At 44.5% G+C, this 9967-nt stretch overlaps 1 long non-coding RNA gene across 2 annotated transcripts in view; it reads left to right on the top strand.

Annotated features, from left to right (window-relative positions):
* Positions 1 to 533: 533 nt before the first annotated feature.
* The window catches only part of LOC146856990 (uncharacterized), a 48405-nt gene continuing 38971 nt past the window's right edge, over positions 534 to 9967 (top strand). The window contains exon 1 of one of the 2 annotated variants that reach the window (XR_014979523.1): positions 534 to 655. This is a non-coding gene — a long non-coding RNA (uncharacterized LOC146856990). The remainder of the gene's footprint in view (positions 656 to 9967) is intronic. The other variant, XR_014979522.1, reaches the window with a different exon arrangement.

Raw genomic sequence — 9967 nt, 5'->3', positions numbered from 1 at the left:
ACCATTGAGAATTCTGCTAAAAAAAGGCCCACAGCACCACCATGTGGTCGATAAATATGTGCTATGTTTAGAAAAAGGTGTCGGTACTGAGCACCGGCAAAAACCGGTGCAAATTAAGCACTGCTGGTGTGCACTTTAGAGAGACACAAATGACACAAGTGATAATCCTCCTCACATCGCACTTCTTAACAACTACAGGCTGGGAGATATCTGAAGATTGAGATGTAGAGACCTCCACCAATCGATATTCAGAGTTCAAAAAGATTGGAGCGATATTTCCGGTCCTATCAACAGGCCAGCACGGTTAGGAATGGTTACATGCTTGTTTGAGGGCAATTCTCATACCTGCCTCAAGCTACCAGGTGAAATAAAGTTCTTATGAGGGAGCAGATGTTGTAGCTGCACGGTGAAAATGCATAGACAAGCGAGGTGGCCCTGCCCTACCTCTTCCTGGCAATGATGGGTGCATGAAACACCCAACCTTGGCCCGGGCTTTGCCCGGGCACGGCCTGGGCATGTCTCACAATGCGCGAGACGGTGGTGCATTTTACAGCGCTAGCAGATGAATCCCGCTGGAGCAGGTCAGTTTGTTAAGGGGCCTCCTCACACCAAAAGATCGAAGTCCCGCTGTTTGAGCCCCGCTGCCCCTGCACAGGTAATGACATTTTGAAGCCACCTAAGTTACTCGTGGCCTTCAAGGTAAAATTGCTTCTTATTTATGAAAATTACCCATGAGTTATAAAATATAAATCGCTAAAAATATCAAGTTTTGACAATTAAAATGTAGCATTACTGTCTTAAATATTAAATATTAAACAAAACACTTCGAACGCTGACTATTGACATCTAAAACGTGTAAACAGGTTTTGATTATTACGTCACAAAGTAAGGTCTGTTTTCACTAAATCTCCCGGTATCTGAACACGGTGTTTGTTATTCATTCCAGTTCGTTGTATGGATTTAGGGCTGGAGAATGCATTGGGCAAAGCTCTGCACAGCTCATTGCCTCTCCCAGACAGGCAGCCACCTTCGGGGCCAGTAATCTCACACACTGCATTCATTGCACAGGCACACACACTAAATATTAAACATATTTTTTTTTCTATAAGTTTTCTTAAGGAAATCTCCTCTTATTAGGTCTTCTTTTCATGTTTTATGTTGTTTTAGTCTTTTCCAGAATCCAAAGCCTTGCTTTGCAAACGTTGGTCTGAATTAATTTTGCATTAATTATGAGAACAAAGTTGCTGCTGCGCAGTAAATATCCTACAATTTGTGAAAAACGGATACATTGATACCGGAGCTAGGCAAATGCAATAAAACCATTTCACCTTCAGCGACAGGGCTATTTTTAAATGATGCTCCTTAACAGGGATATGCAGGTATGATGATAAGAGCCAGGTGTGCAACACCCATTGGGCTCACCGGGCTTCAGCCCCTCCCCCCCCTCCGTCATGTGTGTCAGCCCGGCTGAGACAGCCTCGCGGGCTGACGTCCATCTAATTGCAGCCGGACCCGAGTACTTCACAGGTCTAAGACCCTTTACTCGTTAATGAGGCTTTTGTTGTGTTTTCACCCCTTCTTACAGCCACTCTGCCTATGGCTGGAAGAGTTAGCCCCACCGAAATCTTTTTCAGCCATGCCCCCCCCCCCCCCCCTCCGTAATTTGGGTCTAGTTGCCCGCCTGATAAGAGCGTCCATCACCGGTGCCTCCCTTCCTATCCCTCACTCCAAAAAAGATACAGCAGGATAGAAAAATATGGAGAAAAAAACCACAGCCTGATTCTGTAAGAGAAATGAAGACCTCGAAAAGAAGAAAACGCAGATAACAGAGTAAAAGGGCACAACTTGAAAAGGCCTTTCGAAAGCCGCTAGCACAAAGGAGAGGATGTAGCTTTAATGCTAGAGCGTCGACCTCAAAGCTGGGGAACCTCGTTGAGTCTCGGCAAAAACGATCAAAAATCCTATGATTTTGAGCAAATCACTTAAACTCCCGATGCCTAACAAAAGAATAAAAAACAATTAATGTGTCCTTGTGTAACGCAATTGGTGCTCATGTAAAGCGCTCTGATACCTGACATCTTCGGGTCTAGTTCGTGATACATAAAACTCTAAACCATAGAAAGTGTTCCACAGCATGATAAAGAAAACTATGTCAAATTGCTTTGAAGGCTCAAAGCTGAAAGTAGCTACGCTAAGGAATCCAGAGGGCATGTGGATCAAATACAAAAAGAACAAAAAAGTGAAAACTCAGGAAGAAAGAACCACATTTGGCAGAAAAGGAAGCTGTCCAGTTGTTTTGAGCAGGTTAGCGAATTTTTCAAATCCTACTGAAGAACTTGATTGCCCTCGCGTTCTGCACTTTGGTCTGTGGATGAATTCTAAGTTAGGGAACACTTCGATTCCCAGATCTTTTCAAAGAGTCTTCCAGAACAAAGATGTGTTTTATGGTACTTTGTCAGAGACTGCGGGCCAGATTTATGAGAAAGTAACACAATGAAGCACAGCAAGTTAACTTGCTGCGCTGCACTGCACTGCATAAAGGAAACGGCAGGAATGCGCCATATTTATTTCAACATGGCGCATTCCTGTCCTTTCCCCAGTGCTCGCGCGCAATGTGCTGCCTAGCGCCAATGAAGGCACCCGTGCACCATGGTGCAAGGGCGCCTGCGTTGCAGCAAGGATTGTTTTTGTGCAAGAAGGGGCACCTCCCTTCACAAAAACAATCCTCTGAGGCATATTCCTCCATCTATGTGTGCTGCAGAATGCAGCACACATGGAAAGAGGCAGCAACGAGGAGAAATAAAGATATTTCTCCTCGTTAAGCCTCACCTGGGAAGACATAGAATTTCGGCGCATTCCAAGGTCTACCAAGAATGGTAAATCTGAGAACTTAAAAATCCATGGGAGTTGTAAAATGTAAATTGATACTTGTATAGCGCACTACTCACCCACAAGGGTCTCAAGGCACTTGTACGAATACCACTGTGGAACCCATCATGGCTTTCCCTGTGAGGTGTCCACTCCTGGGCACCCCCAAGGTGGAGGCCAGGCATCCTTAGCGTTGGGGCAGCCGTTGTGGAGATTAAGCAAGCTATTGCCCAGAGTTGCAGAGTGGGACTCCATGATTGGAATAGGCACCGAGGCAAGAATTGTCAGGTCCATGGAATTTTGAGCCCAAGCCCTGCCAAGGCGGGGAATTGAACCCTGATCCCGGGCCAGACCTCTGCATCAGGATCTGCCGCTCTAACCATTGAGCCACACTTCTCCATGGGGGAACACCCACACAAAACCCATGGCATGCCTTTCCAGGGCAGATGAACGCAACACAGCTATTTGCGCTGCATTGCTTTACTCCTGTTTTATCAAGCCATTCAGGACACTTAAAGTTGTCTTGCGTGGCTTGATAAATCGCATTTTTGGGTTTGCCTTACACATGCTCCATGTTGCGTGGTGCAAACATGACGCAAACCCTTGATAAATATGCCCCAGTATTTTTAAGTAAGCTTTATTACTTATATTAAATGTAAATTTCTTGTAAATATCTCTAAGAAGCAGAAGACAATTAATGAATGAGAACTACAAGCCGCATTGGGAAACTTGGAAACAAAAAAGGTGATGGGTAGAATGCTTGAATTAATATCAGCCACTAGTAATTACTCAAGGACACATTCCTGTCCATCATGTATATGCTCACTATGCCACTCTTGACAGAGAACAACCATATGAAAATCAGCCCTGGTCCTGGTCCAATAGGTACATTCCCACCTGAATTGCCATACTGGAAATCAAGCAATTTGAGACTGAATTTGGTCTACTTTGTCCTCATGATTGAGGTTTAGCTTGATTTCTTCGGCATAATGAGCAAGAGACCCATGTCTGGGCATACCCATCGCAATTAGGGTGTCACATTGAGGTCAGCAAAAAGGTAATGGGTGGAGTGCTTGACCTAGTACTCTTATGCATTGGTAATTACTCCGGGCCAGATTCCAGTTGATCATTTTAGCCTGGTAGTTTGAACTTGACTGTTCCTATTGGAGCAGGGCCAAGGCTGATTTGCATGCAGCTGATCTCTGTGCAGAATGGCATAGTGGGTGGAAAAATGGACTGGGATGCAGCCTAAAACAATAACCGGTCGCTGAGATTAGTTCAAGCATTCCTTCAATCAAGTTGTTTTTTGTTGCACTTTGGGAAATGTGTTCAAAGGTGATTATTTTTCCAGATGGAGTAATCCCTGATCATTTCACTGTTTGAGATAGTGAAAGAAACAAGATACCCAAGATTGTCCTTCGTTTGCTTCTGTAAAATGACAGCTCCAATTGTTTTGTCTGATGTGTCATTTTTAAAAGCAAATGAAAATAGAAGGTTGGGATGATGCAATAACCCTGCTGTCAAAAGCATTGCTCAACTTATCCACTGTCTGGTAAGAGCGGTTAGTGTAAAGGAAGACCCTTCTTTCCCCGCAGGAGTGTTCCAGGAACACTGAAAGTGAAAAGGTTCTTAAGAAATTTCATAGAGAAATTAACATAAGTCAAAATCGACAGTGCCTCCTTCACAGCGGGGAGAGCAGTCCTATGGATGACTCTAATGATTGTCCTAGGAATCATAGACACCTCGCCATCAAACTTACATCTTCCCAGTATAAGTCGCACCCCTGCCATGCACAGTCTTGTCCTCAATGATGTATTTTCAGATGTTGCAGTAATGTTATCAATGATTTCATAGAACAGGTCATGACTGATGTAATATGCCAGACAATTAACAGTGCATGGCAAGGGCTTGAGTTATAGTTACTTTGGGGCATGCAATATAGTTACTTGAAAAAAATGTATGTGGTGGATTTCAGTGGTTTTGTTAATTTAAAATATTTGACTTAACTGACAGTTTCAGCTAATGATAACGTCCATTTGATCATTGTTTTTTCAGTGAATTTCGAAGGTTTTTGTAAAAATGTGAAGTAACATTTTATTACAACTCCTTACTATAGCATCACTTTAATCTTTGTTTTTTTCAGTGACTTGCTATGTTTTTGTAACGTTAAATAAGATGCCGATCACCATGTGCAGTGTGGGGTTGCCCCAACCTCCACAGGCTGACTATTTGATGTCACAATATAAAGGCTGCTATTTTAAGTAAGCCAGACTTACTGACTTTGTCAGATCAGCAAAATATAAAAAGTAGGCCTATTGGCTTTATCAAGGGGTCAGCATATCAACATAAATAAAACAGACCAATTGTCTTTGCCATAAAATCCCCGATAATTATAATAAAATATATATTTTATTAAATCACAGTTTATAATGTTTAATAAAAGTAGTTCTAATACACAAAATGCAATACAACATTTAAAAAATCATGAACATGTCTTTGACTCTTTTTTAACAGTTTTCAGGCTGCAAAGTGCAGCTATTAAAACAACCACAACGGGGGCCATGCACTCCAGCTGAAGGGCATAGAGCTCTAGCTCAGCATGCTTAAAAATATGGTAATCGCTTCTGGGGTAATGGATTGAAAGAATTTACTGTGTTTTTTAATGTTGCTGAGGAGCTGACTGCACTCCCCAGACCCTCATAACATTACATAAAATGTTTGTGGTGCTCCTGCCCCTTCTAGGTGCACTGCTAGTAATCACAAAAATTATTTAAAAAGCTCTAGGACATTATGGGGGGCTCCTTAGCTAGAACAGTGCATGTGAAATGAGAGGCTACTCCACTCATTTCACGTTCACTTTGATTTCTTTTTTTTTATAAGGGGAGGTAGGCATGTGGCTCCCCTCCCAGTGTCTTCTATGGGCATTGGGGACCACATCCCCTGGGACTGATGTTTATGGTTGGGGGTAGCATGTGTGCAGGCCCCCTCCCTGAGCCTCTCAAGGGCCCTGAGGACCCCAGCTTCTGGGGCCTGTTTCTTATTTTTATAAACAAAAAGGGGAGGGTGCGGTAGGGCCCACCTACTCAAGCCTCTTAAGGGCAGAGGGACCGTATCCCTCTGGGCCCCAATTTTCAATGTTTTGTGTCCCCCTTCCCCAGCCTCTCTAGAGCCCAGGGACCCTATCCCCTGGGAAAGATTTTTGTTTTTGGGAGAGGAGCATAGTGACCCGCTACCTCACCTTCCTATGGACCCCTGAGGACACCAACTCCCTGGGGCCAAGCATTTAAATCATTTTTGGGGGAGGGGTGAGAGAACCACCTCCCGTTGCCAGTCGCTGGCCACAGGGACCCCGTCCCTGGGGCTGATTGGTAGTAGTGTCACAGGGACCCCAACCCAGGTACACTGCATTTTCCTGCCTGCCAGAGAGTGGGCAGGAAGAACTTAAACTCCCTGCCCGTGCTCTTGCAGTCATGGAATACAAGTTTGTTCTTGCCTGGTGGGAGCAGAAAAAAGCTGCTCCATCTGGGAGGGAGCAAACCACTACCGCCTGCTCCAACTACAAACGATGCAGACTCTGGAATCAGCAGGGCCTGCTGGGGTCTCGGGGCTCCTGCCGCAGTCCCATGGCCCAGAATTGCTGTGGGTGTCCCAGGTGGGCACCAGGACTCCCCACAGCAACATTTGAATGTACAGTGGCCCTTGGGGATGGGGTTTACGGGGCCTGTAAAAGGTGCACCTTCTCCATAAAAACCAATGCAGCCATGGGTGATGGGGTACCCTTCGCCCTGTAACTGGCATGGGAGACCACTACCCAGGAGATGGGGACCCCAGAGCCTAGAAATGGCCAAGGGAGGGTGCTGCACACCCTCACTACCATTAAAAAGGTATGCACCTCCCAGGGGTCCTGGCCAACCCTGGGGGGACCTTTAAAATACATAGCCCCTCCAGTGGCAGATGCCACAAACAAAAAGTGGTGGGTGTGGGGGGTAAGGTTGGGGAGCACACTGGAGGGAAAGCATGGTGGTAATTTAATAATAAAAAAATAAAAGGAAATCCTACCTTAAGATGCTGGCAGTCTTCCGCGTCACTCATGGTCCCGTTCTTCTTCCTTGTCCCAGCAGGCACCAGGGCTGCATCAGACTCCCTCAGGCTCAGACACAGGGAGTCTGTGCTGTTTCTCTAACCAGGCTGTATAATATGGCTGGGTTGGAAAAAGCTAAGTGCGCGTGCGTGTGAGACAGCTGGCCAAACACACATGCATACTAAGGGAGTACACATAGCACTCCTCCTCCCTCTTTCCCTGGCCCAGCCCCGCCCCTCCCTATTGCACACTGGCTCAGCCAGCAACTGAAAAAGAAAACAATAATGTAATATCATTTTATTTTTTAGCAGCTGGCTCTGAGCCAGTGGGCCGATGCTCCCCGCCATTGCGGAGAAGCCACCCGTGCAGCCCCCTCCCTTTATGCTCTGTGATCACATTTTGTCTTATTGCTAGCATTTTCCACTGTTAATTTACACCCTTTTCCTGACCTGCTTTGGCAACTCGCATCCACATATTAACACCGCCTCCATTCTCTCCTCTTTGGCACCTTGCACCACTTTCTCATCTCCTATGGTATCCCTATCCAGGGCTGAACCCCTGCTGCAATCGTTTAGCGGAAACAACATCTGCTTCATTTGGTCCACTGTCCCAACTCAAACACAATGTATGAGACTGTTGCAGATGTGCTACTAGTCCGTCATACAATGGAGCAGTAATGAGCCATACTCCTCTATACTTCTGGCCAATTCGAGCATTGATTGAATCCCTTTGACGCTCCATGATACTTGCCTGTAGCCTCTATTGAAGAAGTAGTTTCAATTTACTTCTTTCCTGGTCAGCACTCCAGTTGTAGCTTCACCATTCTCATACTGCGACATTGTACTGAGTGTCAGTGGTGGTCCTCAGCTGCTTCTGAGCCATTTTTTTGCAGTAGAATGTTGCATGTATCCTTTAGCCAAACATAACAAAGTAAGAGACAAAAACAAAGATTTCAAGGGGAGAAAAGTTTTAGTAAAGTGTAAGATGAAGGATTTTCCTGGGTCAGAATTTGGGACACTTTCCAGATGAGAGACAATAGTACCCGGGAGTTACAAGGAGTCAGATTTTTTAGTTTTTCAGGTTGTTTCTACTTTCTGCATTTTAGGTATTGGTTTATCCTTTCATCTTTGGGTCTCTTGGAGAGAGACCACTTCACCTCTCATCTGAATCACCAGATTCCCAGCTCCACGAGCGGGCATTCAGACCTGGAAGCCACACCTGCAAATGGGTTTCTCTGGGATTGGAGCTTCTTATGTGCTTATATACTTCTCCCATTCATCATGATTCCCTGATACTTGGCTGACCTTCACTGATACTTGTGTTGCCCAGCCCTTGTCATGGCCTTTGGCCCTCCCAGCCATCGAAAAATGTGCAATAGACTTCCTGTATGATCTTCTCTACCATGCCAATATTCTTCCGTATTCCATGTGGAATCTTGATCCTCTAGTCCTTCAGGGCGACCTGCAGCACTGGCCTGTCTGGTTCTTAGAGCCAAAGATTTTCCAGCCTTTCATCTGAAGCTGCAAGATTTGTTTCCAAGGTGTGGACCTCTGGCATGTGTGAGTCAACAAATTTTCTTGTTGAAAATGACAAAAAGAAAATGTGCAAATTTTGGGTGGATTGGAGGTATCAATGCTGAATGTTTAGTCCCTGCAAAAAAAAACCCCAAAAACGTGTAATTCAGAAATCGATAACCATGGAGAAAAGCATTACATCTGGTTTACAAAACGTAGCCAATACTCTTGCTGAAAACCAGAATTCCATGGATGCAAAATTTGATAATTTGACTGATGAAATGAAGAGTTTATTCTTAGAGTTACATCAGGATAACATACGTCAAAGATTTAGGAAACCTCATTACTAAGCACATAATAATGACTTAAGTAGGTCAATAAATTCCCTTGCAAATGCCATATTCGCATTGTCACGCTGTATTGGGAGCATACAAGTTTAAATGGGGCACAACAGCGGACATGTAGCTCAAGGCCTCATTTAAGTTATTAATGATGCAGAAACATTAATAACATCACAAATTGCAAGTGGCACACAAATAGAAGCAGGCAAAAGGGAGGGTCAGTCCAGTGTCAGCAGTATTTCTGCAACAGAAAGTATGAGTCTGCATAGAAGCAGGAGTTGCAGTGGAGTTGAGGGGAAAGTAGGACCTACAATATCTGGCTGTGGCAAACGCAAACCTTAAACAGTTTTGTTAGAGTTGAAAAATATTTTTTTTGCAACACAGTTGATATCACTTATGTTTTACCTTTGAAGCATTAATAAATGTGAACTATTACTTTCTTTTCACACATTACTATAGCTGAAAATAAAGAAATACTTCATTCACAAACTGCACAGCATTGTCCTATTTTGTTCATATTAAATATGGAACTTTACAACTTACCCTGAAAATTGATTTGTTATGTTGCCACTTCTGACTTGCCCTTATGCTGCTCTTGACTCATCTTGTATTTGAGGTGCTGGCAGCTCTTCATCCTCCTAATTACACTCTGACTCTGACATCCTTAATTCTAATCCTCTTATAGTCGCTATATTGTGCAGAACTGCATATGTTGATATAATTTTGCAACAATTTCTGTGGAAAATTGCTGGGCACCACCACCCTTATGTTGGTGATCTGAATCTAATTTTTAGAAGTACAAAGGTACGTTCAATTACGCCTCTTGTTCTTGTTTGGGCAAAATTGTAATCATAATCACTTTGGGGCTCATTAGGTTGTCGGGCGGAGAGCCTCTGCCCGACACCTTCTCAGATTCGGGAACGACCGACTTGTGGTTGGTGGTTCCGACCGTCAGATTATGATACGACTGAACACTGTTCGGTCGGATTCACATTTTTCACTGTGTTACGCCAGAGAACTGGCTTCTATGGGGAAATGAGGTGTGTGTGCCACACAGTACAGAGTTTTACCGGGGGTACCTTAGGAACCCCCTCGGCCACCAACTGTAGGCCGTGGGGCCAGGGAAACCCTGCCAGGGGCCCCAAAAGTCACTTCCTAACAGC

The sequence above is a fragment of the Triturus cristatus genome, chromosome 3_2 (genome assembly GCF_964204655.1).
Source record: "Triturus cristatus chromosome 3_2, aTriCri1.1, whole genome shotgun sequence".
NCBI lineage: Eukaryota > Metazoa > Chordata > Amphibia > Caudata > Salamandridae > Triturus > Triturus cristatus.
The sequence above is the reverse complement of the archived record's forward strand: the minus strand, read 5'-3'. Positions and strand labels throughout refer to the sequence as shown.